Raw genomic sequence first — 18,141 nt, 5'->3', positions numbered from 1 at the left:
TTTAAACATAAAGAATTGCTTTCTTTTTTCAGACACGAAAATATGTCAACAACTGAGTTTGAATAGATAGAATGTACCCTTCTTCGAAGGGGGCGTAGCTCAAATGGTAGAGCGCTCGCTTAGCATGCGAGAGGTACCGGGATCAATACCCGGCGCCTCCATTTTTAAACATGAAGAATTGCTTTCTTTTTTCAGACACGAAAATATGTCAACAACTGAGTTAGGATAGATATAATGAACCCTTCTTCGAAGGGGGCGTAGCTCAGATGGTAGAGCGCTCGCTTAGCATGCGAGAGGTCCCGGGATCGAAACCCGGCACCTCCAGTTTTAAACATGAAGAATTGCTTTCTTTTTTCAGACACGAAAATATGTGAACAACTGAGTTTGAATAGATATAATGAACCCTTCTTCGAAGGGGGCGTAGCTCAGATGGTAGAGCGCGCTCTTAGCATGCGAGAGGTACCGGGATCGATACCCGGCGCCTCCAGTTTTAAACATGAAGAATTGCTTTCTTTTTTAAGACACGAAAATATGTGAACAACTGAGTTTGAATAGATATAATGAACCCTTCTTCGAAGGGGGCGTAGCTCAGATGGTAGAGCGCGCTCTTAGCATGCGAGAGGTACCGGGATCGATACCCGGCGCCTCCAGTTTTAAACATGAAGAATTGCTTTCTTTTTTAAGACACGAAAATATGTGAACAACTCAGTTTGAATAGATATAATGAACCCTTCTTCGAAGGGGGCGTAGCTCAGATGGTAGAGCGCTCGCTTAGCGTGCGAGAGGTAACGGGATCGATACCCGGCGCCTCCAGTTTTAAATATGAAGTATTGCTTTCTTTTTTCAGACACGAAAATATGTCAACAACTGAGTTAGGATAGATATAATGAACCCTTCTACGAAGGGGGCGTAGCTCAGATGGTAGAGCGCTTGCTTAGCATGCGAGAGGTACCGGGATCGATGCCCTGCGCCTCCAGTTTTAAACATAAAGAATTGCTTTCTTTTTTCAGACACGAAAATATGTCAACAACTGAGTTTGAATAGATAGAATGAACGCTTCTTCGAAGGGGGCGTAGCTCAGATGGTAGAGCGCTCGCTTAGCATGCGAGAGGTACCGGGATCGATACCCGGCGCCTCCAGTTTTAAACATAAAGAATTGCTTTCTTTTTTCAGACACGAAAATATGTCAACAACTGAGTTTGAATAGATATAATGAACCCTTCTTCGAAGGGGGCGTAGCTCAGATGGTAGAGCGCTCGCTTAGCGTACGAGAGGTACCGGGATCGATACCCGGCGCCTCCCGTTTTAAACATAAAGAATTGCTTTCTTTTTTCAGACACGAAAATATGTCAACAACTGAGTTTCAATAGATAGAATGTACCCTTCTTCGAAGGGGGCGTAGCTCAGATGGTAGAGCGCTCGCTTAGCATGCGAGAGGTACCGGGATCAATACCCGGCGCCTCCATTTTTAAACATGAAGAATTGCTTTCTTTTTTCAGACACGAAAATATGTCAACAACTGAGTTAGGATAGATATAATGAACCCTTCTTCGAAGGGGGCGTAGCTCAGATGGTAGAGCGCTCGCTTAGCATGCGAGAGGGACCGGGATCGATACCCGGCGCCTCCAGTTTTAAACATGTAGAATTGCTTTCTTTTTTCAGACACGAAAATATGCCAACAACTGAGTTTGAATATATATAATGAACCCTTCATCGAGGGGGATATAGCTCAGATGGTAGAGCGCTCGCTTAGCATGCGAGAGGTACCGAGATCGATGCCCGGCGCCTCCAGTTTCAAACATGAAGAATTGCTTTCTTTTTTCAGACACGAAAATATGTCAACAACTGAGTTTGAATAAATATAATGAACCCTTCTTCGAAGGGGGCGTAGCTCAGATGGTAGAGCGCTCGCTTAGCGTACGAGAGGTACCGGGATCGATACCCGGCGCCTCCCGTTTTAAACATAAAGAATTGCTTTCTTTTTTCAGACACGAAAATATGTCAACAACTGAGTTTCAATAGATAGAATGTACCCTTCATCGAGGGGGATATAGCTCAGATGGTAGAGCGCTCGCTTAGCATGCGAGAGGTACCGGGCTCGATACCCGGCGCCTCCAGTTTTAAACATGAAGAATTGCTTTCTTTTTTCAGACACGAAAATATGTCAACAACTGAGTTAGGATAGATATAATGAACCCTTCTTCGAAGGGGGCGTAGCTCAGATGGTAGAACGCTCGCTTAGCATGCGAGAGGTACCGGGATCGATACCCGGCGCCTCCATTTTTAAACATGAAGAATTGCCTTCTTTTTTCAGACACGAAAATATGTCAACAACTGAGTTAGGATAGATATAATGAACCCTTCTTCGAAGGGGGCGTAGCTCAGATGGTAGAGCGCTCGCTTAGCATGCGAGAGGTACCGGGATCGTTACCCGGTGCCTCCAGTTTTAAACATGAAGAATTGCTTTCTTTTTTCAGACACGAAAATATGTCAACAACTGAGTTTGAATAGATATAATGAACCCTTCTTCGAAGGGGGCGTAGCTCAGATGGTAGAGCGCTCGCTTAGCATGCGAGAGGTACCGGGATCGATACCCGGCGCCTCCAGTTTTAAACATGAAGAATTGCCTTCTTTTTTCAGACACGAAAATATGTCAACAACTGAGTTAGGATAGATATAATGAACCCTTCTTCGAAGGGGGCGTAGCTCAGATGGAAGAGCGCTCGCTTAGCATGCGAGAGGTACCGGGATCGATACCCGGATCCTCCAGTTTTAAATATGAAGAATTGCTTTTTTTTTCAGACACGAAAAGATGTCAACAACTGAGTTTGAATAGATATAATGAACCCTTCTTCAAAGGGAGCGTAGCTCACATGGTAGAGCGCTCGCTTAGCATGCGAGAGGTACCGGGATCGATATCCGGCGCCTCCAGTTTGAAATATGAAGAATTGCTTTCTTTTTTCAGACACGAAAATATGTCAACAACTGAGTTTGAATTGATATAATGAACCCTTCTTCGAAGGGGGCGTAGCTCAGATGGTAGAGCGCTCGCTTAGCATGCGAGAGGTACCGGGATAGATACCCTTCGCCTCCTGTTTTAAACATGAAGAATTGCTTTCTTTTTTCATACACGAAAATATGGTAACAACTGAGTTCGAATAGATATAATGAACCCTTCTTCGAAGGGGGCGTAGCTCAGATGGTAGAGCGCTCGCTTAGCATGCGAGAGGTACCGGGATCGATACCCGGCGCCTCCAGTTTTAAATATGAAGAATTGCTTTCTTTTTTAAGACACGAAAATATGTCAACAACTGAGTTTGAATAGATATAATGAACCCTTCTTCGAAGGGGGCGTAGCTCAGATGGTAGAGCGCTTGCTTAGCATGCGAGAGGTACCAGGATCGATACTCGGCGCCTCTAGTTTTAAATAAGAAGAATTGCTTTCTTTTTTCAGACACGAAAATATGTCAACAACTCAGTTTGAATAGATATAATGAACACTTCTTCGAAGGGGGCGTAGCTCAGATGGTAGAGCGCTCGCTTAGCATGCGAGAGGTCCTGGGATCGAAACCCGGCACCTCCAGTTTTAAACATGAAGAATTGCTTTCTTTTTTCAGACACGAAAATATGTGAACAACTGAGTTTGAATAGATATAATGAACCCTTCTTCGAAGGGGGCGTAGCTCAGATGGTAGAGCGCTCGCTTAGCATGCGAGAGGTACCGGGATAGATACCCTTCGCCTCCTGTTTTAAACATGAAGAATTGCTTTCTTTTTTCATACACGAAAATATGGTAACAACTGAGTTCGAATAGATATAATGAGCCCTTCTTCGAAGGGGGCGTAGCTCAGATGGTAGAGCGCTCGCTTAGCATGCGAGAGGTACCGGGATCGATACCCGGCGCCTCCAGTTTTAAATATGAAGAATTGCTTTCTTTTTTCAGACACGAAAATATGTCAACAACTGAGTTTGAATAGATATAATGAACCCTTCTTCGAAGGGGGCGTAGCTCAGATGGTAGAGCGCTTGCTTAGCATGCGAGAGGTACCGGGATCGATACTCGGCGCCTCTAGTTTTAAATAAGAAGAATTGCTTTCTTTTTTCAGACACGAAAATATGTCAACAACTCAGTTTGAATAGATATAATGAACCCTTCTTCGAAGGGGGCGTAGCTCAGATGGTAGAGCGCTCGCTTAGCATGCGAGAGGTACCGGGATCGATATCCGGCGCTTCCAGTTTTAAATATGAAGAATTGCTTTCTTTTTTCAGACAGGAAAATATGTCAACAACTCAGTTTGAATAGATATAATGAACACTTCTTCGAAGGGGGCGTAGCTCAGATGGTAGAGCGCTCGCTTAGCATGCGAGAGGTCCTGGGATCGAAACCCGGCACCTCCAGTTTTAAAAATGAAGAATTGCTTTCTTTTTTCAGACACGAAAATATGTGAACAAGTGAGTTTGACTAGATATAATGAACCCTTCTTCGAAGGGGGCGTAGCTCAGATGGTAGAGCGCGCTCTTAGCATGCGAGAGGTACCGGGATCGATACCCGGCGCCTCCAGTTTTAAATATGAAGAATTGCTTTCTTTTTTAAGACACGAAAATATGTCAACAACTGAGTTTGAATAGATATAATGAACCCTTCTTCGAAGGGGGCGTAGCTCAGATGGTAGAGCGCTCGCTTAGCATGCGAGAGGTACCGGGATCGATACCCGCCGCCTCCAGTTTTAAACATGAAGAATTGCTTTCTTTTATCAGACACGAAAATATGTCAACAACTGAGATAGGATAGATATAATGAACCCTTCTTCGAATGGGGCGTAGCTCAGATGGTAGAGCGCTCGCTTAGCATGCGAGAGGTACCGGGATCGATACCCGGCGCCTCCAATTTTAAACATGAAGAATTGCATTCTTTTTTCAGACACGAAAATATGTGAACAACTGAGTTTGAATAGATATAATGAACCCTTCTTCGAAGGGGGCGCAGCTCAGATGGTAGAGCGCTCGCTTAGCATGCGAGAGGTACCGGGATCGATACCCGGCGCCTCCAATTTTAAACCTGAAGAATTGCTTTCTTTTTTCAGACACGAAAATATGTCAACAACTGAGTTTGAATAGATATAATGAACCCTTAATCGATGGGGGCGTAGCTCAGATGGTAGAGCGCTCGCTTAGCATGCGAGAGGTACCGGGATCGATACCCGGCGCCTCCAGTTTTAAACATGAAGAATTGCTTTCTTTTTTCAGACACGAAAATATGTCAACAACTGAGTTTGAATAGATATAATGAACCCTTCTTCGAAGGGGGCGTAGCTCAGATGGTAGAGCGCTCGCTTAGCATGCGAGAGGTACCGGGATCGATACCCGGCGCCTCCAGTTTTAAACATGAAGAATTGCTTTCTTTTATCAGACACGAAAATATGTCAACAACTGAGTTAGGATAGATATAATGAACCCTTCTTCGAAGGGGGCGTAGCTCAGATGGTAGAGCGCTCGCTTAGCATGCGAGAGGTACCGGGATCGATAACCGACGCCTCCAGTTTTAAATATGAAGAATTGCTTTCTTTTTTAAGACACGAAAATATGTCAACAACTGAGTTTGAATAGATATAATGAACCCTTCTTCGAAGGGGGCGTAGCTCAGATGGTAGAGCGCTCGCTTAGCATGCGAGAGGTACCGGGATCGATACCCGGCGCCTCCAATTTTAAACCTGAAGAATTGCTTTCTTTTTTCAGGCACGAAAATATGTCAACAACTGAGTTTGAATAGATATAATGAACCCTTAATCGAGGGGGGCGTAGCTCAGATGGTAGAGCGCTCGCTTAGCATGCGAGAGGTACCGGGATCGATACCCGGCGCCTCCAGTTTTAAACATGAAGAATTGCTTTCTTTTTTCAGACACGAAAATATGTCAACAACTGAGTTTGAATAGATAGAATGTACCCTTCTTCGAAGGGGGCGTAGCTCAGATGGTAGAGCGCTCGCTTAGCATGCGAGAGGTACCGGGATCGATACCCGGCGCCTCCATTTTTAAACATGAAGAATTGCTTTCTTTTTTCAGACACGAAAATATGTCAACAACTGAGTTAGGATAGATATAATGAACCCTTCTTCGAAGGGGGCGTAGCTCAGATGGTAGAGCGCTCGCTTAGCATGCGAGAGGGACCGGGATCGATACCCGGCGCCTCCAGTTTTAAACATGTAGAATTGCTTTCTTTTTTCAGACACGAAAATATGCCAACAACTGAGTTTGAATATATATAATGAACCTTCATCGAGGGGGATATAGCTCAGATGGTAGAGCGCTCGCTTAGCATGCGAGAGGTACCGAGCTCGATGCCCGGCGCCTCCAGTTTCAAACATGAAGAATTGCTTTCTTTTTTCAGACACGAAAATATGTCAACAACTGAGTTTGAATAAATATAATGAACCCTTCTTCGAAGGGGGCGTAGCTCAGATGGTAGAGCGCTCGCTTAGCATGCGAGAGGTACCGGGATCGATACCCGGCGCCTCCAGTTTAAAACATGAAGAATTGCTTTCTTTTTTCAGACACGAAAATATGTCAACAACTGAGTTTGAATAGATATAATGAACCCTTCTTCGAAGGGGGCGTAGCTCAGATGGTAGAGCGCTCGCTTAGCATGCGAGAGGTACCGGGATCGATACCCGGCGCCTCCAGTTTTAAACATGAAGAATTGCTTTCTTTTATCAGACACGAAAATATGTCAACAACTGAGTTAGGATAGATATAATGAACCCTTCTTCGAAGGGGGCGTAGCTCAGATGGTAGAGCGCTCGCTTAGCATGCGAGAGGTACCGGGATCGATAACCGACGCCTCCAGTTTTAAATATGAAGAATTGCTTTCTTTTTTAAGACACGAAAATATGTCAACAACTGAGTTTGAATAGATATAATGAACCCTTCTTCGAAGGGGGCGTAGCTCAGATGGTAGAGCGCTCGCTTAGCATGCGAGAGGTACCGGGATCGATACCCGGCGCCTCCAATTTTAAACCTGAAGAATTGCTTTCTTTTTTCAGGCACGAAAATATGTCAACAACTGAGTTTGAATAGATATAATGAACCCTTAATCGAGGGGGGCGTAGCTCAGATGGTAGAGCGCTCGCTTAGCATGCGAGAGGTACCGGGATCGATACCCGGCGCCTCCAGTTTTAAACATGAAGAATTGCTTTCTTTTTTCAGACACGAAAATATGTCAACAACTGAGTTTGAATAGATAGAATGTACCCTTCTTCGAAGGGGGCGTAGCTCAGATGGTAGAGCGCTCGCTTAGCATGCGAGAGGTACCGGGATCGATACCCGGCGCCTCCATTTTTAAACATGAAGAATTGCTTTCTTTTTTCAGACACGAAAATATGTCAACAACTGAGTTAGGATAGATATAATGAACCCTTCTTCGAAGGGGGCGTAGCTCAGATGGTAGAGCGCTCGCTTAGCATGCGAGAGGGACCTTGATCGATACCCGGCGCCTCCAGTTTTAAACATGTAGAATTGCATTCTTTTTTCAGACACGAAAATATGCCAAAAACTGAGTTTGAATATATATAATGAACCCTTCATCGAGGGGGATATAGCTCAGATGGTAGAGCGCTCGCTTAGCATGCGAGAGGTACCGAGATCGATGCCCGGCGCCTCCAGTTTCAAACATGAAGAATTGCTTTCTTTTTTCAGACACGAAAATATGTCAACAACTGAGTTTGAATAAATATAATGAACCCTTCTTCGAAGGGGGCCTAGCTCAGATGGTAGAGCGCTCGCTTAGCATGCGAGAGGTACCGGGATCGATACCCGGCGCCTCCAGTTTTAAACATGAAGAATTGCCTTCTTTTTTCAGACATGAAAATATGTCAACAACTGAGTTAGGATAGATATAATGAACCCTTCTTCGAAGGGGGCGTAGCTCAGATGGTAGAGCGCTCGCTTAGCATGCGAGAGGTACCGGGATCGATACCCGGCGCCTCCAGTTTTAAACATGAAGAATTGCCTTCTTTTTTCAGACACGAAAATATGTCAACAACTGAGTTAGGATAGATATAATGAACCCTTCTTCGAAGGGGGCGTAGCTCAGATGGTAGAGCGCTCGCTTAGCATGCGAGAGGTACCGGGATCGATACCCGGCGCCTCCAGTTTTAAATCTGAAGAATTGCTTTCTTTTTTAAGACACGAAAATATGTCAACAACTGAGTTTGAATAGATATAATGAACCCTTCTTCGAAGGGGGCGTAGCTCAGATGGTAGAGCGCTTGCTTAGCATGCGAGAGGTACCGGGATCGATACTCGGCGCCTCTAGTTGTAAATAAGAAGAATTGCTTTCTTTTTTCAGACACGAAAGTATGTCAACAACTGAGTTTGAATAGATATAATAAACCCTTTTTCGAAGGGGGCGTAGCTCAGATGGTAGAGCGCTCGCTTAGCATGCGAGAGGTACCGGGATCGATATCCGGCGCTTCCAGTTTTAAATATGAAGAATTGCTTTCTTTTTTCAGACACGAAAATATGTCAACAACTCAGTTTGAATAGATATAATGAACCCTTCTTCGAAGGGGGCGTAGCTCAGATGGTAGAGCGCTCGCTTAGCATGCGAGAGGTACCGGGATCGATACCCGGCGCCTCCAGTTTTAAATATGAAGAATTCCTTTCTTTTTTCAGACACGAAAATATGTCAACAACTGAGTTTGAATAGATATAATGAACCCTTCTTCGAATGGGGCGTAGCTCAGATGTTAGAGCGCTCGTTTAGCATGCGAGAGGTACCGGGATCGATATCCGGCGCCTCCAGTTTTAAATATGAAGAAATGCTTTCTTTTTTCAGACACGAAAATATGTCAACAACTGAGTTTGAATAGATATAATAAACCCTTCTTCGAAGGGGGCGTAGCTCAGATGGTAGAGCGCTCGCTTAGCATGCGAGAGGTACCGGGATCGATACCCGGCGCCTCCAATTTTAAACATGAAGAATTGCTTTCTTTTTTCAGACACGAAAATATGTGAACAACTGAGTTTGAATAGATATAATGAACCCTTCTTAGAAGGGGGCGTAGCTCAGATGGTAGAGCGCTCGCTTAGCATGCGAGAGGTACCGGGATCGATACCCGGCGCCTCCAATTTTAAACCTGAAGAAATGCTTTCTTTTTTCAGACACGAAAATATGTCAACAACTGAGTTTGAATAGATATAATGAACCCTTAATGGAGGGGGGCGTAGCTCAGATGGTAGAGCGCTCGCTTAGCATGCGAGAGGTACCGGGATCGATACCCGGCGCCTCCAGTTTTAAACATGAAGAATTGCTTTCTTTTATCAGACACGAAAATATGTCAACAACTGAGTTAGGATAGATATAATGAACCCTTCTTCGAAGGGGGCTTAGCTCAGATGGTAGAGCGCTCGCTTACCATGCGAGAGGTACCGGGATCGATACCCGACGCCTCCAGTTTTAAATATGAAGAATTGCTTTCTTTTTTAAGACACGAAAATATGTCAACAACTGAGTTTGAATAGATATAATGAACCCTTCTTCGAAGGGGGCGTAGCTCAGATGGTAGAGCGCTCGCTTAGCATGCGAGAGGTACCGGGATCGATACCCGGCGCCTCCAGTTTTAAATATGAAGAATTCCTTTCTTTTTTCAGACACGAAAATATGTCAACAACTGAGTTTGAATAGATATAATGAACCCTTCTTCGAATGGGGCGTAGCTCAGATGTTAGAGCGCTCGTTTAGCATGCGAGAGGTACCGGGATCGATATCCGGCGCCTCCAGTTTTAAATATGAAGAAATGCTTTCTTTTTTCAGACACGAAAATATGTCAACAACTGAGTTTGAATAGATATAATAAACCCTTCTTCGAAGGGGGCGTAGCTCAGATGGTAGAGCGCTCGCTTAGCATGCGAGAGGTACCGGGATCGATACCCGGCGCCTCCAATTTTAAACATGAAGAATTGCTTTCTTTTTTCAGACACGAAAATATGTGAACAACTGAGTTTGAATAGATATAATGAACCCTTCTTCGAAGGGGGCGTAGCTCAGATGGTAGAGCGCTCGCTTAGCATGCGAGAGGTACCGGGATCGATACCCGGCGCCTCCAATTTTAAACCTGAAGAAATGCTTTCTTTTTTCAGACACGAAAATATGTCAACAACTGAGTTTGAATAGATATAATGAACCCTTAATCGAGGGGGGCGTAGCTCAGATGGTAGAGCGCTCGCTTAGCATGCGAGAGGTACCGGGATCGATACCCGGCGCCTCCAATTTTAAACCTGAAGAATTGCTTTCTTTTTTCCGACACGAAAATATGTCAACAACTGAGTTTGAATAGATATAATGAACCCTTAATCGAGGGGGGCGTAGCTCAGATGGTAGAGCGCTCGCTTAGCATGCGAGAGGTACCGGGATCGATACCCGGCGCCTCCAGTTTTAAATATGAAGAAATGCTTTCTTTTTTCAGACACGAAAATATGTCAACAACTGAGTTTGAATAGATATAATAAACCCTTCTTCGAAGGGGGCGTAGCTCAGATGGTAGAGCGCTCGCTTAGCATGCGAGAGGTACCGGGATCGATACCCGGCGCCTCCAATTTTAAACATGAAGAATTGCTTTCTTTTTTCAGACACGAAAATATGTGAACAACTGAGTTTGAATAGATATAATGAACCCTTCTTCGAAGGGGGCGTAGCTCAGATGGTAGAGCGCTCGCTTAGCATGCGAGAGGTACCGGGATCGATACCCGGCGCCTCCAATTTTAAACCTGAAGAAATGCTTTCTTTTTTCAGACACGAAAATATGTCAACAACTGAGTTTGAATAGATATAATGAACCCTTTATCGAGGGGGGCGTAGCTCAGATGGTAGAGCGCTCGCTTAGCATGCGAGAGGTACCGGGATCGATACCCGGCGCCTCCAGTTTTAAACATGAAGAATTGCTTTCTTTTTTCAGACACGAAAATATGTCAACAACTGAGTTTGAATAGATATAATGAACCCTTCTTCAAAGGGGGCGTAGCTCAGATGGTAGAGCGCTCGCTTAGCATGCGAGAGGTACCGGGATCGATACCCGGCACCTCCAATTTTAAACCTGAAGAATTGCTTTCTTTTTTCAGACACGAAAATATGTCAACAACTGAGTTTGAATAGATATAATGAACCCTTAATCGAGGGGGGCGTAGCTCAGATGGTAGAGCGATCGCTTAGCATGCGAGAGGTACCGGGATCGATACCCGGCGCCTCCAGTTTTAAACATGAAGAATTGCTTTCTTTTTTCAGACACGAAAATATGTCAACAACTGAATTTGAATAGATATAATGAACCCTTCTTCGAAGGGGGCGTAGCTCAGATGGTAGAGCGCTCGCTTAGCATGCGAGAGGTACCGAGATCGATATCCGGCGCTTCCAGTTTTAAACATGAAGAATTGCTTTCTTTTTTCAGACACGAAAATATGTCAACAACTGAGTTAGGATAGATATAATGAACCCTTCTTCGAAGGGGGCGTAGCTCAGATGGTAGAGCGCTCGCTTAGCATGCGAGAGGTACCGGGATCGATACCCGCCGCCTCCAGTTTTAAACATGAAGAATTGCTTTCTTTTATCAGACACGAAAATATGTCAACAACTGAGTTAGGATAGATATAATGAACCCTTCTTCGAAGGGGGCGTAGCTCAGATGGTAGAGCGCTCGCTTAGCATGCGAGAGGTACCGGGATCGATACCCGACGCCTCCAGTTTTAAATATGAAGAATTGCTTTCTTTTTTAAGACACGAAAATATGTCAACAACTGAGTTTGAATAGATATAATGAACCCTTCTTCGAAGGGGGCGTAGCTCAGATGGTAGAGCGCTCGCTTAGCATGCGAGAGGTACCGGGATCAAACCCGGCGCCTCCAGTTTTAAATATGAAGAATTCCTTTCTTTTTTCAGACACGAAAATATGTCAACAACTGAGTTTGAATAGATATAATGAACCCTTCTTCGAATGGGGCGTAGCTCAGATGTTAGAGCGCTCGCTTAGCATGCGAGAGGTACCGAGATCGATATCCGGCGCTTCCAGTTTTAAACATGAAGAATTGCTTTCTTTTTTCAGACACGAAAATATGTCAACAACTGAGTTAGGATAGATATAATGAACCCTTCTTCGAAGGGGGCGTAGCTCAGATGGTAGAGCGCTCGCTTAGCATGCGAGAGGTACCGGGATCGATACCCGCCGCCTCCAGTTTTAAACATGAAGAATTGCTTTCTTTTATCAGACACGAAAATATGTGAACAACTGAGTTTGAATAGATATAATAAACCCTTCTTCGAAGGGGGCGTAGCTCAGATGGTAGAGCGCTCGCTTAGCATGCGAGAGGTACCGGGATCGATACCCGACGCCTCCAGTTTTAAATATGAAGAATTGCTTTCTTTTTTAAGACACGAAAATATGTCAACAACTGAGTTTGAATAGATATAATGAACCCTTCTTCGAAGGGGGCGTAGCTCAGATGGTAGAGCGCTCGTTTAGCATGCGAGAGGTACCGGGATCAAACCCGGCGCCTCCAGTTTTAAATATGAAGAATTCCTTTCTTTTTTCAGACACGAAAATATGTCAACAACTGAGTTTGAATAGATATAATGAACCCTTCTTCGAATGGGGCGTAGCTCAGATGTTAGAGCGCTCGTTTAGCATGCGAGAGGTACCGGGATCGATATCCGGCGCCTCCAGTCTTAAATATGAAGAAATGCTTTCTTTTTTCAGACACGAAAATATGTCAACAACTGAGTTTGAATAGATATAATAAACCCTTCTTCGAAGGGGGCGTAGCTCAGATGGTAGAGCGCTCGCTTAGCATGCGAGAGGTACCGGGATCGATACCCGGCGCCTCCAATTTTAAACATGAAGAATTGCTTTCTTTTTTCAGACACGAAAATATGTGAACAACTGAGTTTGAATAGATATAATGAACCCTTCTTCGAAGGGGGCGTAGCTCAGATGGTAGAGCGCTCGCTTAGCATGCGAGAGGTACCGGGATCGATACCCGGCGCCTCCAATTTTAAACCTGAAGAAATGCTTTCTTTTTTCAGACACGAAAATATGTCAACAACTGAGTTTGAATAGATATAATGAACCCTTTATCGAGGGGGGCGTAGCTCAGATGGTAGAGCGCTCGCTTAGCATGCGAGAGGTACCGGGATCGATACCCGGCGCCTCCAGTTTTAAACATGAAGAATTCCTTTCTTTTTTCAGACACGAAAATATGTCAACAACTGAGTTTGAATAGATATAATGAACCCTTCTTCTAAGGGGGCGTAGCTCAGATGGTAGAGCGCTCGCTTAGCATGCGAGAGGTACCGGGATCGATACCCGGCGCCTCCAGTTTTAAATATGAAGAATTGCTTTCTTTTTTCAGACACGAAAATATGTCAACAACTGAGTTTGAATAGATATAATGAACCCTTCTTCGAAGGGGGCGTAGCTCAGATGGTAGAGCGCTCGCTTAGCATGCGAGAGGTACCGGGTCGATATCCGGCGTCTCCAGTTTTAAATATGAAGAATTGCTTTCTTTTTTCAGACTCGAAAATATGTCAACAACTGTGTTTGAATAGATATAATGAACCCTTCTTCGAAGGGGGCGTAGCTCAGATGGTAGAGCGCTCGCTTAGCATGCGAGAGGAACCGGGATCGATACCCGGCGCCTCCAGTTTTAAATATGAAGAATTGCTTTCTTTTTTAAGACACGAAAATATGTCAACAACTAAGTTTGAATAGATATAATGAACCCTTCTTCGAAGGGGGCGTAGCTCAGATGGTAGAGCGCTCGCTTAACATGCGAGAGGTACCGTGATCGATACCCGGCGCCTCCAGTTTTAAACATCTAGAATTGCTTTCTTTTTTCAGACACGAAAATATGTGAACAACTGAGTTTGAATAGATATAATGAACCCTTCTTCGAAGGGGGCGTAGCTCAGATGGTAGAGCGCTCGCTTAGCATGCGAGAGGTACGGGAATCGATACCCGGCGCCTCCAATTTTAAACATGAAGAATTGCTTTCTTTTTTCAGACACGAAAATATGTGAACAACTGAGTTTGAATAGATATAATGAACCATTCTTCGAAGGGGGCGTAGCTCAGATGGTAGAGCGCTCGCTTAGCATGCGAGAGGTACCGGGATCGATACCCGGCGCCTCCAGTTTTAAACCTGAAGAATTGCTTTCTTTTTTCAGACACGAAAATATGTCAACAACTGAGTTTGAATAGATATAATGAACCCTTCTTCGAAGGGGGCGTAGCTCAGATGGTAGAGCGCTCGCTTAGCATGCGAGAGGTACCGGGATCGATACCCGGCGCCTCCAGTTTTAAACATGAAGAATTGCTTTCTTTTTTCAGACACGAAAATATGTCAACAACTGAGTTAGGATAGATATAATGAACCCTTCTTCGAAGGGGGCGTAGCTCAGATGGTAGAGCGCTCGCTTAGCATGCGAGAGGTACCGGGATCGATATCCGGCGCTTCCAGTTTTAAATATGAAGAATTGCTTTCTTTTTTCAGACACGAAAATATGTCAACAACTGAGTTTGAATAGATATAATGAACACTTCTTCGAAGGGGGCGTAGCTCAGATGGTAGAGCGCTCGCTTAGCATGCGAGAGGTCCCGGGATCGAAACCCGGCGCCTCAAGTTTTAAACATGAAGAATTCCTTTCTTTTTTCAGACACGAAAATATGTGAACAACTGAGTTTAATAGATATAATGAACCCTTCTTCGAAGGGGGCGTAGCTCAGATGGTAGAGCGCGCTCTTAGCATGCGAGAGGTACCGGGATCGATACCCGGCGCCTCCAGTTTTTAACATGAAGAATTGCTTTCTTTTTTCAGCCACGAAAATATGTCAACAACTGAGTTTGAATAGATATAATGAACCCTTCTTCGAAGGGGGCGTAGCTCAGATGGTAGAGCGCTCGCTTAGCATGCGAGAGGTACCGGGGTCGATATCCGGCGTCTCCAGTTTTAAATATGAAGAATTGCTTTCTTTTTTCAGACTCGAAAATATGTCAACAACTGTGTTTGAATAGATATAATGAACCCTTCTTCGAAGGGGGCGTAGCTCAGATGGTAGAGCGCTCGCTTAGCATGCGAGAGGTACCGGGATCGATACCCGGCGCCTCCAGTTTTAAATATGAAGAATTGCTTTCTTTTTTAAGACACGAAAATATGTCAACAACTGAGTTTGAATAGATATAATGAACCCTTCTTCGAATGGGGCGTAGCTCAGATGGTAGAGCGCTCGCTTAGCATGCGAGAGGTACCGGGATCGATACCCGCCGCCTCCAGTTTTAAACATGAAGAATTGCTTTCTTTTATCAGACACGAAAATATGTCAACAACTGAGATAGGATAGATATAATGAACCCTTCTTCGAAGGGGGCGTAGCTCAGATGGTAGAGCACTCGCTTAGCATGCGAGAGGTACCGGGATCGATACCCGGCGCCTCCAGTTTTAAATATGAAGAATTGCTTTCTTTTTTAAGACACGAAAATATGTCAACAACTGAGTTTGAATAGATATAATGAACCCTTCTTCGAAGGGGGCGTAGCTCAGATGGTAGAGCGTTCGCTTAGCATGCGAGAGGTACCGGGATCGATATCCGGCGCCTCCAGTTTTAAATATGAAGAATTGCTTTCTTTTTTCAGACACGAAAATATGTCAACAACTGAGTTTGAATAGATATAATGAACCCTTAATCGAGGGGGGCGTAGCTCAGATGGTAAAGCGCTCGCTTAGCATGCGAGAGGTACCGGGATCGATACCCGGCGCCTCCAGTTTTAAACATGAAGAATTGCTTTCTTTTTTCAGACACGAAAATATGTCAACAACTGAGTTTGAATAGATATAATGAACCCTTCTTCGAAGGGGGCGTAGCTCAGATGGTAGAGCGCTCGCTTAGCATGCGAGAGGTACCGAGATCGATATCCGGCGCCTCCAGTTTTAAACATGAAGAATTGCTTTCTTTTATCAGACACGAAAATATGTCAACAACTGAGTTAGGATAGATATAATGAACCCTTCTTCGAAGGGGGCGTAGCTCAGATGGTAGAGCGCTCGCTTAGCATGCGAGAGGTACCGGGATCGATACCCGGCGCCTCCAGTTTTAAACATGAAGAATTGCTTTCTTTTTTCAGACACGAAAATATGTCAACAACTGAGTTAGGATAGATATAATGAACCCTTCTTCGAAGGGGGCGTAGCTCAGATGGTAGAGCGCTCGCTTAGCATGCGAGAGGTACCGGGATCGATACCCGGCGCCTCCAGTTTTAAATATGAAGAATTGCTTTCTTTTTTCAGACACGAAAATATGTCAACAACTGAGTTTGAATAGATATAATGAACCCTTCTTCGAAGGGGGCGTAGCTCAGATGGTAGAGCGCTCGCTTAGCATGCGAGAGGTACCGGGATCGATATCCGGCGCTTCCAGTTTTAAATATGAAGAATTGCTTTCTTTTTTCAGACACGAAAATATGTCAACAACTCAGTTTGAATAGATATAATGAACACTTCTTCGAAGGGTGCGTAGCTCAGATGGTAGAGCGCTCGCTTAGCATGCGAGAGGTCCCGGGATCGAAACCCGGCACCTCAAGTTTTAAACATGAAGAATTGCTTTCTTTTTTCAGACACGAAAATATGTGAACAACTGAGTTTAATAGATATAATGAACCCTTCTTCGAAAGGAGCGTAGCTCATATGGTAGAGCGCTGGCTTAGCATGCGAGAGGTACCGGGATCGATATCCGGCGCCTCCAGTTTTAAATATGAAGAATTGCTTTCTTTTTTCAGACACGAAAATATGTCAACAACTGAGTTTGAATAGATATAATGAACCCTTCTTCGAAGGGGGCGTAGCTCAGATGGTAGAGCGCTCGGTTAGCATGCGAGAGGTGCCGGGATCGATACCCGGCGCCTCCAGTTTTAAACATAAAGAATTGCTTTCTTTTTTCAGACACGAAAATATGTGAACAATTGAGTTTGAATAGATATAATGAACCCTTCTTCGAAGGGGGCGTAGCTCAGATGGTAGAGCGCTCGCTTAGCATGCGAGAGGTACCGGGATCGATACCCGGCGCCTCCAGTTTTAAACATGAAGAATTGCTTTCTTTTTTCAGACACGAAAATATGTGAACAACTGAGTTTGAATAGATATAATGAACCCTTCTTCGAAAGGAGCGTAGCTCAGATGGTAGAGCGCTGGCTTAGCATGCGAGAGGTACCGGGATCGATACCCGGCTCCTCCAGTTTTAAATATGAAGAATTGCTTTCTTTTTTCAGACACGAAAATATGTCAACAACTGAGTTAGGATAGATATAATGAACCCTTCTTCGAAGGGGGCGTAGCTCAGATGGTAGAGCGCTCGCTTAGCATGCGAGAGGTACCGGGATCGATACCCGGCGCCTCCAGTTTTAAATATGAAGAATTGCTTTCTTTTTTCAGACACGAAAATATGTCAACAACTGAGTTTGAATAGATATAATGAACCCTTCTTCGGAGGGGGCGTAGCTCAGATGGTAGAGCGCTCGCTTAGCATGCGAGAGGTACCGGGGTCGATATCCGGCGTCTCCAGTTTTAAATATGAAGAATTGCTTTCTTTTTTCAGACTCGAAAATATGTCAACAACTGTGTTTGAATAGATATAATGAACCCTTCTTCGGAGGGGGCGTAGCTCAGATGGTAGAGCGCTCGCTTAGCATGCGAGAGGTACCGGGATCGATACCCGGCGCCTCCAGTTTTAAATATGAAGAATTGCTTTCTTTTTTAAGACACGAAAATATGTCAACAACTGAGTTTGAATAGATATAATGAACCCTTCTTCGAAGGGGGCGTAGCTCAGATGGTAGAGCGCTCGCTTAGCATGCGAGAGGTACCGGGATCGATACCCGCCGCCTCCAGTATTAAACATGAAGAATTGCTTTCTTTTATCAGACACGAAAATATGTCAACAACTGAGATAGGATAGATATAATGAACCCTTCTTCGAAGGGGGCGTAGCTCAGATGGTAGAGCGCTCGCTTAGCATCCGAGAGGTACCGGGATCGATACCCGGCGCCTCCAATTTTAAACCTGAAGAATTGCTTTCTTTTTTCAGACACGAAAATATGTCAACAACTG

General features: G+C 44.6%; 73 non-coding genes across 73 annotated transcripts; all 73 read left to right on the top strand.

Annotated features, from left to right (window-relative positions):
• Positions 1-88: 88 nt before the first annotated feature.
• Trnaa-agc (transfer RNA alanine (anticodon AGC)) lies at positions 89-161 on the top strand. Its single transcript has one exon. It is a non-coding gene; the product is annotated as a tRNA-Ala (tRNA).
• Positions 162-251: 90 nt separating this feature from the next.
• Trnaa-agc (transfer RNA alanine (anticodon AGC)) lies at positions 252-324 on the top strand. The gene has a single exon. It is a non-coding gene; the product is annotated as a tRNA-Ala (tRNA).
• Positions 325-740: 416 nt separating this feature from the next.
• Positions 741-813, top strand: Trnaa-agc (transfer RNA alanine (anticodon AGC)). Its single transcript has one exon. It is a non-coding gene; the product is annotated as a tRNA-Ala (tRNA).
• Positions 814-1,066: 253 nt separating this feature from the next.
• On the top strand, positions 1,067-1,139 carry Trnaa-agc (transfer RNA alanine (anticodon AGC)). Its single transcript has one exon. It is a non-coding gene; the product is annotated as a tRNA-Ala (tRNA).
• Positions 1,140-1,392: 253 nt separating this feature from the next.
• Trnaa-agc (transfer RNA alanine (anticodon AGC)) lies at positions 1,393-1,465 on the top strand. The gene has a single exon. It is a non-coding gene; the product is annotated as a tRNA-Ala (tRNA).
• Positions 1,466-1,555: 90 nt separating this feature from the next.
• On the top strand, positions 1,556-1,628 carry Trnaa-agc (transfer RNA alanine (anticodon AGC)). Its single transcript has one exon. It is a non-coding gene; the product is annotated as a tRNA-Ala (tRNA).
• A 579-nt stretch (positions 1,629-2,207) lies between these two features.
• Positions 2,208-2,280, top strand: Trnaa-agc (transfer RNA alanine (anticodon AGC)). The gene has a single exon. It is a non-coding gene; the product is annotated as a tRNA-Ala (tRNA).
• Positions 2,281-2,370: 90 nt separating this feature from the next.
• Positions 2,371-2,443, top strand: Trnaa-agc (transfer RNA alanine (anticodon AGC)). Its single transcript has one exon. It is a non-coding gene; the product is annotated as a tRNA-Ala (tRNA).
• A 90-nt stretch (positions 2,444-2,533) lies between these two features.
• On the top strand, positions 2,534-2,606 carry Trnaa-agc (transfer RNA alanine (anticodon AGC)). The gene has a single exon. It is a non-coding gene; the product is annotated as a tRNA-Ala (tRNA).
• Positions 2,607-3,184: 578 nt separating this feature from the next.
• On the top strand, positions 3,185-3,257 carry Trnaa-agc (transfer RNA alanine (anticodon AGC)). Its single transcript has one exon. It is a non-coding gene; the product is annotated as a tRNA-Ala (tRNA).
• Positions 3,258-3,510: 253 nt separating this feature from the next.
• Positions 3,511-3,583, top strand: Trnaa-agc (transfer RNA alanine (anticodon AGC)). The gene has a single exon. It is a non-coding gene; the product is annotated as a tRNA-Ala (tRNA).
• Positions 3,584-3,836: 253 nt separating this feature from the next.
• Positions 3,837-3,909, top strand: Trnaa-agc (transfer RNA alanine (anticodon AGC)). The gene has a single exon. It is a non-coding gene; the product is annotated as a tRNA-Ala (tRNA).
• A 253-nt stretch (positions 3,910-4,162) lies between these two features.
• Trnaa-agc (transfer RNA alanine (anticodon AGC)) lies at positions 4,163-4,235 on the top strand. The gene has a single exon. It is a non-coding gene; the product is annotated as a tRNA-Ala (tRNA).
• A 90-nt stretch (positions 4,236-4,325) lies between these two features.
• On the top strand, positions 4,326-4,398 carry Trnaa-agc (transfer RNA alanine (anticodon AGC)). Its single transcript has one exon. It is a non-coding gene; the product is annotated as a tRNA-Ala (tRNA).
• Positions 4,399-4,651: 253 nt separating this feature from the next.
• Trnaa-agc (transfer RNA alanine (anticodon AGC)) lies at positions 4,652-4,724 on the top strand. The gene has a single exon. It is a non-coding gene; the product is annotated as a tRNA-Ala (tRNA).
• A 253-nt stretch (positions 4,725-4,977) lies between these two features.
• On the top strand, positions 4,978-5,050 carry Trnaa-agc (transfer RNA alanine (anticodon AGC)). Its single transcript has one exon. It is a non-coding gene; the product is annotated as a tRNA-Ala (tRNA).
• A 90-nt stretch (positions 5,051-5,140) lies between these two features.
• Positions 5,141-5,213, top strand: Trnaa-agc (transfer RNA alanine (anticodon AGC)). The gene has a single exon. It is a non-coding gene; the product is annotated as a tRNA-Ala (tRNA).
• Positions 5,214-5,303: 90 nt separating this feature from the next.
• Trnaa-agc (transfer RNA alanine (anticodon AGC)) lies at positions 5,304-5,376 on the top strand. The gene has a single exon. It is a non-coding gene; the product is annotated as a tRNA-Ala (tRNA).
• A 253-nt stretch (positions 5,377-5,629) lies between these two features.
• On the top strand, positions 5,630-5,702 carry Trnaa-agc (transfer RNA alanine (anticodon AGC)). Its single transcript has one exon. It is a non-coding gene; the product is annotated as a tRNA-Ala (tRNA).
• Positions 5,703-5,792: 90 nt separating this feature from the next.
• On the top strand, positions 5,793-5,865 carry Trnaa-agc (transfer RNA alanine (anticodon AGC)). The gene has a single exon. It is a non-coding gene; the product is annotated as a tRNA-Ala (tRNA).
• A 90-nt stretch (positions 5,866-5,955) lies between these two features.
• On the top strand, positions 5,956-6,028 carry Trnaa-agc (transfer RNA alanine (anticodon AGC)). Its single transcript has one exon. It is a non-coding gene; the product is annotated as a tRNA-Ala (tRNA).
• Positions 6,029-6,118: 90 nt separating this feature from the next.
• Positions 6,119-6,191, top strand: Trnaa-agc (transfer RNA alanine (anticodon AGC)). The gene has a single exon. It is a non-coding gene; the product is annotated as a tRNA-Ala (tRNA).
• A 252-nt stretch (positions 6,192-6,443) lies between these two features.
• On the top strand, positions 6,444-6,516 carry Trnaa-agc (transfer RNA alanine (anticodon AGC)). The gene has a single exon. It is a non-coding gene; the product is annotated as a tRNA-Ala (tRNA).
• Positions 6,517-6,606: 90 nt separating this feature from the next.
• Positions 6,607-6,679, top strand: Trnaa-agc (transfer RNA alanine (anticodon AGC)). The gene has a single exon. It is a non-coding gene; the product is annotated as a tRNA-Ala (tRNA).
• A 253-nt stretch (positions 6,680-6,932) lies between these two features.
• Positions 6,933-7,005, top strand: Trnaa-agc (transfer RNA alanine (anticodon AGC)). The gene has a single exon. It is a non-coding gene; the product is annotated as a tRNA-Ala (tRNA).
• A 90-nt stretch (positions 7,006-7,095) lies between these two features.
• On the top strand, positions 7,096-7,168 carry Trnaa-agc (transfer RNA alanine (anticodon AGC)). Its single transcript has one exon. It is a non-coding gene; the product is annotated as a tRNA-Ala (tRNA).
• Positions 7,169-7,258: 90 nt separating this feature from the next.
• On the top strand, positions 7,259-7,331 carry Trnaa-agc (transfer RNA alanine (anticodon AGC)). Its single transcript has one exon. It is a non-coding gene; the product is annotated as a tRNA-Ala (tRNA).
• Positions 7,332-7,747: 416 nt separating this feature from the next.
• On the top strand, positions 7,748-7,820 carry Trnaa-agc (transfer RNA alanine (anticodon AGC)). Its single transcript has one exon. It is a non-coding gene; the product is annotated as a tRNA-Ala (tRNA).
• Positions 7,821-7,910: 90 nt separating this feature from the next.
• On the top strand, positions 7,911-7,983 carry Trnaa-agc (transfer RNA alanine (anticodon AGC)). The gene has a single exon. It is a non-coding gene; the product is annotated as a tRNA-Ala (tRNA).
• A 90-nt stretch (positions 7,984-8,073) lies between these two features.
• Trnaa-agc (transfer RNA alanine (anticodon AGC)) lies at positions 8,074-8,146 on the top strand. Its single transcript has one exon. It is a non-coding gene; the product is annotated as a tRNA-Ala (tRNA).
• Positions 8,147-8,399: 253 nt separating this feature from the next.
• On the top strand, positions 8,400-8,472 carry Trnaa-agc (transfer RNA alanine (anticodon AGC)). Its single transcript has one exon. It is a non-coding gene; the product is annotated as a tRNA-Ala (tRNA).
• Positions 8,473-8,562: 90 nt separating this feature from the next.
• Positions 8,563-8,635, top strand: Trnaa-agc (transfer RNA alanine (anticodon AGC)). The gene has a single exon. It is a non-coding gene; the product is annotated as a tRNA-Ala (tRNA).
• A 253-nt stretch (positions 8,636-8,888) lies between these two features.
• Trnaa-agc (transfer RNA alanine (anticodon AGC)) lies at positions 8,889-8,961 on the top strand. The gene has a single exon. It is a non-coding gene; the product is annotated as a tRNA-Ala (tRNA).
• A 90-nt stretch (positions 8,962-9,051) lies between these two features.
• Positions 9,052-9,124, top strand: Trnaa-agc (transfer RNA alanine (anticodon AGC)). Its single transcript has one exon. It is a non-coding gene; the product is annotated as a tRNA-Ala (tRNA).
• A 90-nt stretch (positions 9,125-9,214) lies between these two features.
• Positions 9,215-9,287, top strand: Trnaa-agc (transfer RNA alanine (anticodon AGC)). Its single transcript has one exon. It is a non-coding gene; the product is annotated as a tRNA-Ala (tRNA).
• A 253-nt stretch (positions 9,288-9,540) lies between these two features.
• Trnaa-agc (transfer RNA alanine (anticodon AGC)) lies at positions 9,541-9,613 on the top strand. Its single transcript has one exon. It is a non-coding gene; the product is annotated as a tRNA-Ala (tRNA).
• Positions 9,614-9,866: 253 nt separating this feature from the next.
• On the top strand, positions 9,867-9,939 carry Trnaa-agc (transfer RNA alanine (anticodon AGC)). The gene has a single exon. It is a non-coding gene; the product is annotated as a tRNA-Ala (tRNA).
• A 90-nt stretch (positions 9,940-10,029) lies between these two features.
• On the top strand, positions 10,030-10,102 carry Trnaa-agc (transfer RNA alanine (anticodon AGC)). The gene has a single exon. It is a non-coding gene; the product is annotated as a tRNA-Ala (tRNA).
• Positions 10,103-10,192: 90 nt separating this feature from the next.
• On the top strand, positions 10,193-10,265 carry Trnaa-agc (transfer RNA alanine (anticodon AGC)). Its single transcript has one exon. It is a non-coding gene; the product is annotated as a tRNA-Ala (tRNA).
• A 90-nt stretch (positions 10,266-10,355) lies between these two features.
• Trnaa-agc (transfer RNA alanine (anticodon AGC)) lies at positions 10,356-10,428 on the top strand. Its single transcript has one exon. It is a non-coding gene; the product is annotated as a tRNA-Ala (tRNA).
• Positions 10,429-10,518: 90 nt separating this feature from the next.
• Positions 10,519-10,591, top strand: Trnaa-agc (transfer RNA alanine (anticodon AGC)). Its single transcript has one exon. It is a non-coding gene; the product is annotated as a tRNA-Ala (tRNA).
• A 90-nt stretch (positions 10,592-10,681) lies between these two features.
• Positions 10,682-10,754, top strand: Trnaa-agc (transfer RNA alanine (anticodon AGC)). The gene has a single exon. It is a non-coding gene; the product is annotated as a tRNA-Ala (tRNA).
• Positions 10,755-10,844: 90 nt separating this feature from the next.
• On the top strand, positions 10,845-10,917 carry Trnaa-agc (transfer RNA alanine (anticodon AGC)). The gene has a single exon. It is a non-coding gene; the product is annotated as a tRNA-Ala (tRNA).
• A 90-nt stretch (positions 10,918-11,007) lies between these two features.
• On the top strand, positions 11,008-11,080 carry Trnaa-agc (transfer RNA alanine (anticodon AGC)). The gene has a single exon. It is a non-coding gene; the product is annotated as a tRNA-Ala (tRNA).
• Positions 11,081-11,170: 90 nt separating this feature from the next.
• Trnaa-agc (transfer RNA alanine (anticodon AGC)) lies at positions 11,171-11,243 on the top strand. Its single transcript has one exon. It is a non-coding gene; the product is annotated as a tRNA-Ala (tRNA).
• Positions 11,244-11,496: 253 nt separating this feature from the next.
• Trnaa-agc (transfer RNA alanine (anticodon AGC)) lies at positions 11,497-11,569 on the top strand. The gene has a single exon. It is a non-coding gene; the product is annotated as a tRNA-Ala (tRNA).
• Positions 11,570-11,659: 90 nt separating this feature from the next.
• Positions 11,660-11,732, top strand: Trnaa-agc (transfer RNA alanine (anticodon AGC)). Its single transcript has one exon. It is a non-coding gene; the product is annotated as a tRNA-Ala (tRNA).
• Positions 11,733-11,822: 90 nt separating this feature from the next.
• Trnaa-agc (transfer RNA alanine (anticodon AGC)) lies at positions 11,823-11,894 on the top strand. The gene has a single exon. It is a non-coding gene; the product is annotated as a tRNA-Ala (tRNA).
• A 253-nt stretch (positions 11,895-12,147) lies between these two features.
• Positions 12,148-12,220, top strand: Trnaa-agc (transfer RNA alanine (anticodon AGC)). Its single transcript has one exon. It is a non-coding gene; the product is annotated as a tRNA-Ala (tRNA).
• A 90-nt stretch (positions 12,221-12,310) lies between these two features.
• Trnaa-agc (transfer RNA alanine (anticodon AGC)) lies at positions 12,311-12,383 on the top strand. Its single transcript has one exon. It is a non-coding gene; the product is annotated as a tRNA-Ala (tRNA).
• A 415-nt stretch (positions 12,384-12,798) lies between these two features.
• Positions 12,799-12,871, top strand: Trnaa-agc (transfer RNA alanine (anticodon AGC)). Its single transcript has one exon. It is a non-coding gene; the product is annotated as a tRNA-Ala (tRNA).
• A 90-nt stretch (positions 12,872-12,961) lies between these two features.
• Positions 12,962-13,034, top strand: Trnaa-agc (transfer RNA alanine (anticodon AGC)). Its single transcript has one exon. It is a non-coding gene; the product is annotated as a tRNA-Ala (tRNA).
• A 90-nt stretch (positions 13,035-13,124) lies between these two features.
• Trnaa-agc (transfer RNA alanine (anticodon AGC)) lies at positions 13,125-13,197 on the top strand. The gene has a single exon. It is a non-coding gene; the product is annotated as a tRNA-Ala (tRNA).
• A 90-nt stretch (positions 13,198-13,287) lies between these two features.
• Positions 13,288-13,360, top strand: Trnaa-agc (transfer RNA alanine (anticodon AGC)). The gene has a single exon. It is a non-coding gene; the product is annotated as a tRNA-Ala (tRNA).
• Positions 13,361-13,450: 90 nt separating this feature from the next.
• Trnaa-agc (transfer RNA alanine (anticodon AGC)) lies at positions 13,451-13,522 on the top strand. Its single transcript has one exon. It is a non-coding gene; the product is annotated as a tRNA-Ala (tRNA).
• Positions 13,523-13,612: 90 nt separating this feature from the next.
• Positions 13,613-13,685, top strand: Trnaa-agc (transfer RNA alanine (anticodon AGC)). The gene has a single exon. It is a non-coding gene; the product is annotated as a tRNA-Ala (tRNA).
• Positions 13,686-14,101: 416 nt separating this feature from the next.
• Trnaa-agc (transfer RNA alanine (anticodon AGC)) lies at positions 14,102-14,174 on the top strand. Its single transcript has one exon. It is a non-coding gene; the product is annotated as a tRNA-Ala (tRNA).
• A 90-nt stretch (positions 14,175-14,264) lies between these two features.
• On the top strand, positions 14,265-14,337 carry Trnaa-agc (transfer RNA alanine (anticodon AGC)). Its single transcript has one exon. It is a non-coding gene; the product is annotated as a tRNA-Ala (tRNA).
• Positions 14,338-14,427: 90 nt separating this feature from the next.
• Trnaa-agc (transfer RNA alanine (anticodon AGC)) lies at positions 14,428-14,500 on the top strand. The gene has a single exon. It is a non-coding gene; the product is annotated as a tRNA-Ala (tRNA).
• A 90-nt stretch (positions 14,501-14,590) lies between these two features.
• Trnaa-agc (transfer RNA alanine (anticodon AGC)) lies at positions 14,591-14,663 on the top strand. The gene has a single exon. It is a non-coding gene; the product is annotated as a tRNA-Ala (tRNA).
• A 415-nt stretch (positions 14,664-15,078) lies between these two features.
• Trnaa-agc (transfer RNA alanine (anticodon AGC)) lies at positions 15,079-15,151 on the top strand. The gene has a single exon. It is a non-coding gene; the product is annotated as a tRNA-Ala (tRNA).
• A 253-nt stretch (positions 15,152-15,404) lies between these two features.
• Trnaa-agc (transfer RNA alanine (anticodon AGC)) lies at positions 15,405-15,477 on the top strand. The gene has a single exon. It is a non-coding gene; the product is annotated as a tRNA-Ala (tRNA).
• A 90-nt stretch (positions 15,478-15,567) lies between these two features.
• Positions 15,568-15,640, top strand: Trnaa-agc (transfer RNA alanine (anticodon AGC)). The gene has a single exon. It is a non-coding gene; the product is annotated as a tRNA-Ala (tRNA).
• A 90-nt stretch (positions 15,641-15,730) lies between these two features.
• Trnaa-agc (transfer RNA alanine (anticodon AGC)) lies at positions 15,731-15,803 on the top strand. The gene has a single exon. It is a non-coding gene; the product is annotated as a tRNA-Ala (tRNA).
• Positions 15,804-16,056: 253 nt separating this feature from the next.
• On the top strand, positions 16,057-16,129 carry Trnaa-agc (transfer RNA alanine (anticodon AGC)). The gene has a single exon. It is a non-coding gene; the product is annotated as a tRNA-Ala (tRNA).
• A 90-nt stretch (positions 16,130-16,219) lies between these two features.
• On the top strand, positions 16,220-16,292 carry Trnaa-agc (transfer RNA alanine (anticodon AGC)). Its single transcript has one exon. It is a non-coding gene; the product is annotated as a tRNA-Ala (tRNA).
• Positions 16,293-16,382: 90 nt separating this feature from the next.
• Positions 16,383-16,455, top strand: Trnaa-agc (transfer RNA alanine (anticodon AGC)). The gene has a single exon. It is a non-coding gene; the product is annotated as a tRNA-Ala (tRNA).
• Positions 16,456-16,870: 415 nt separating this feature from the next.
• On the top strand, positions 16,871-16,943 carry Trnaa-agc (transfer RNA alanine (anticodon AGC)). The gene has a single exon. It is a non-coding gene; the product is annotated as a tRNA-Ala (tRNA).
• Positions 16,944-17,033: 90 nt separating this feature from the next.
• Trnaa-agc (transfer RNA alanine (anticodon AGC)) lies at positions 17,034-17,106 on the top strand. Its single transcript has one exon. It is a non-coding gene; the product is annotated as a tRNA-Ala (tRNA).
• Positions 17,107-17,359: 253 nt separating this feature from the next.
• Trnaa-agc (transfer RNA alanine (anticodon AGC)) lies at positions 17,360-17,432 on the top strand. Its single transcript has one exon. It is a non-coding gene; the product is annotated as a tRNA-Ala (tRNA).
• Positions 17,433-17,685: 253 nt separating this feature from the next.
• On the top strand, positions 17,686-17,758 carry Trnaa-agc (transfer RNA alanine (anticodon AGC)). The gene has a single exon. It is a non-coding gene; the product is annotated as a tRNA-Ala (tRNA).
• A 90-nt stretch (positions 17,759-17,848) lies between these two features.
• Positions 17,849-17,921, top strand: Trnaa-agc (transfer RNA alanine (anticodon AGC)). Its single transcript has one exon. It is a non-coding gene; the product is annotated as a tRNA-Ala (tRNA).
• Positions 17,922-18,011: 90 nt separating this feature from the next.
• Positions 18,012-18,084, top strand: Trnaa-agc (transfer RNA alanine (anticodon AGC)). Its single transcript has one exon. It is a non-coding gene; the product is annotated as a tRNA-Ala (tRNA).
• The last annotated feature ends 57 nt before the right edge of the window (positions 18,085-18,141 follow it).

This window comes from Argiope bruennichi, chromosome 3, assembly GCF_947563725.1.
Source record: "Argiope bruennichi chromosome 3, qqArgBrue1.1, whole genome shotgun sequence".
In the NCBI taxonomy this organism is placed as follows: Eukaryota; Metazoa; Arthropoda; class Arachnida; order Araneae; family Araneidae; genus Argiope; species Argiope bruennichi.
Note: the sequence above shows the minus strand (reverse complement) of the source record. Positions and strands in the feature narration are given on the sequence as shown.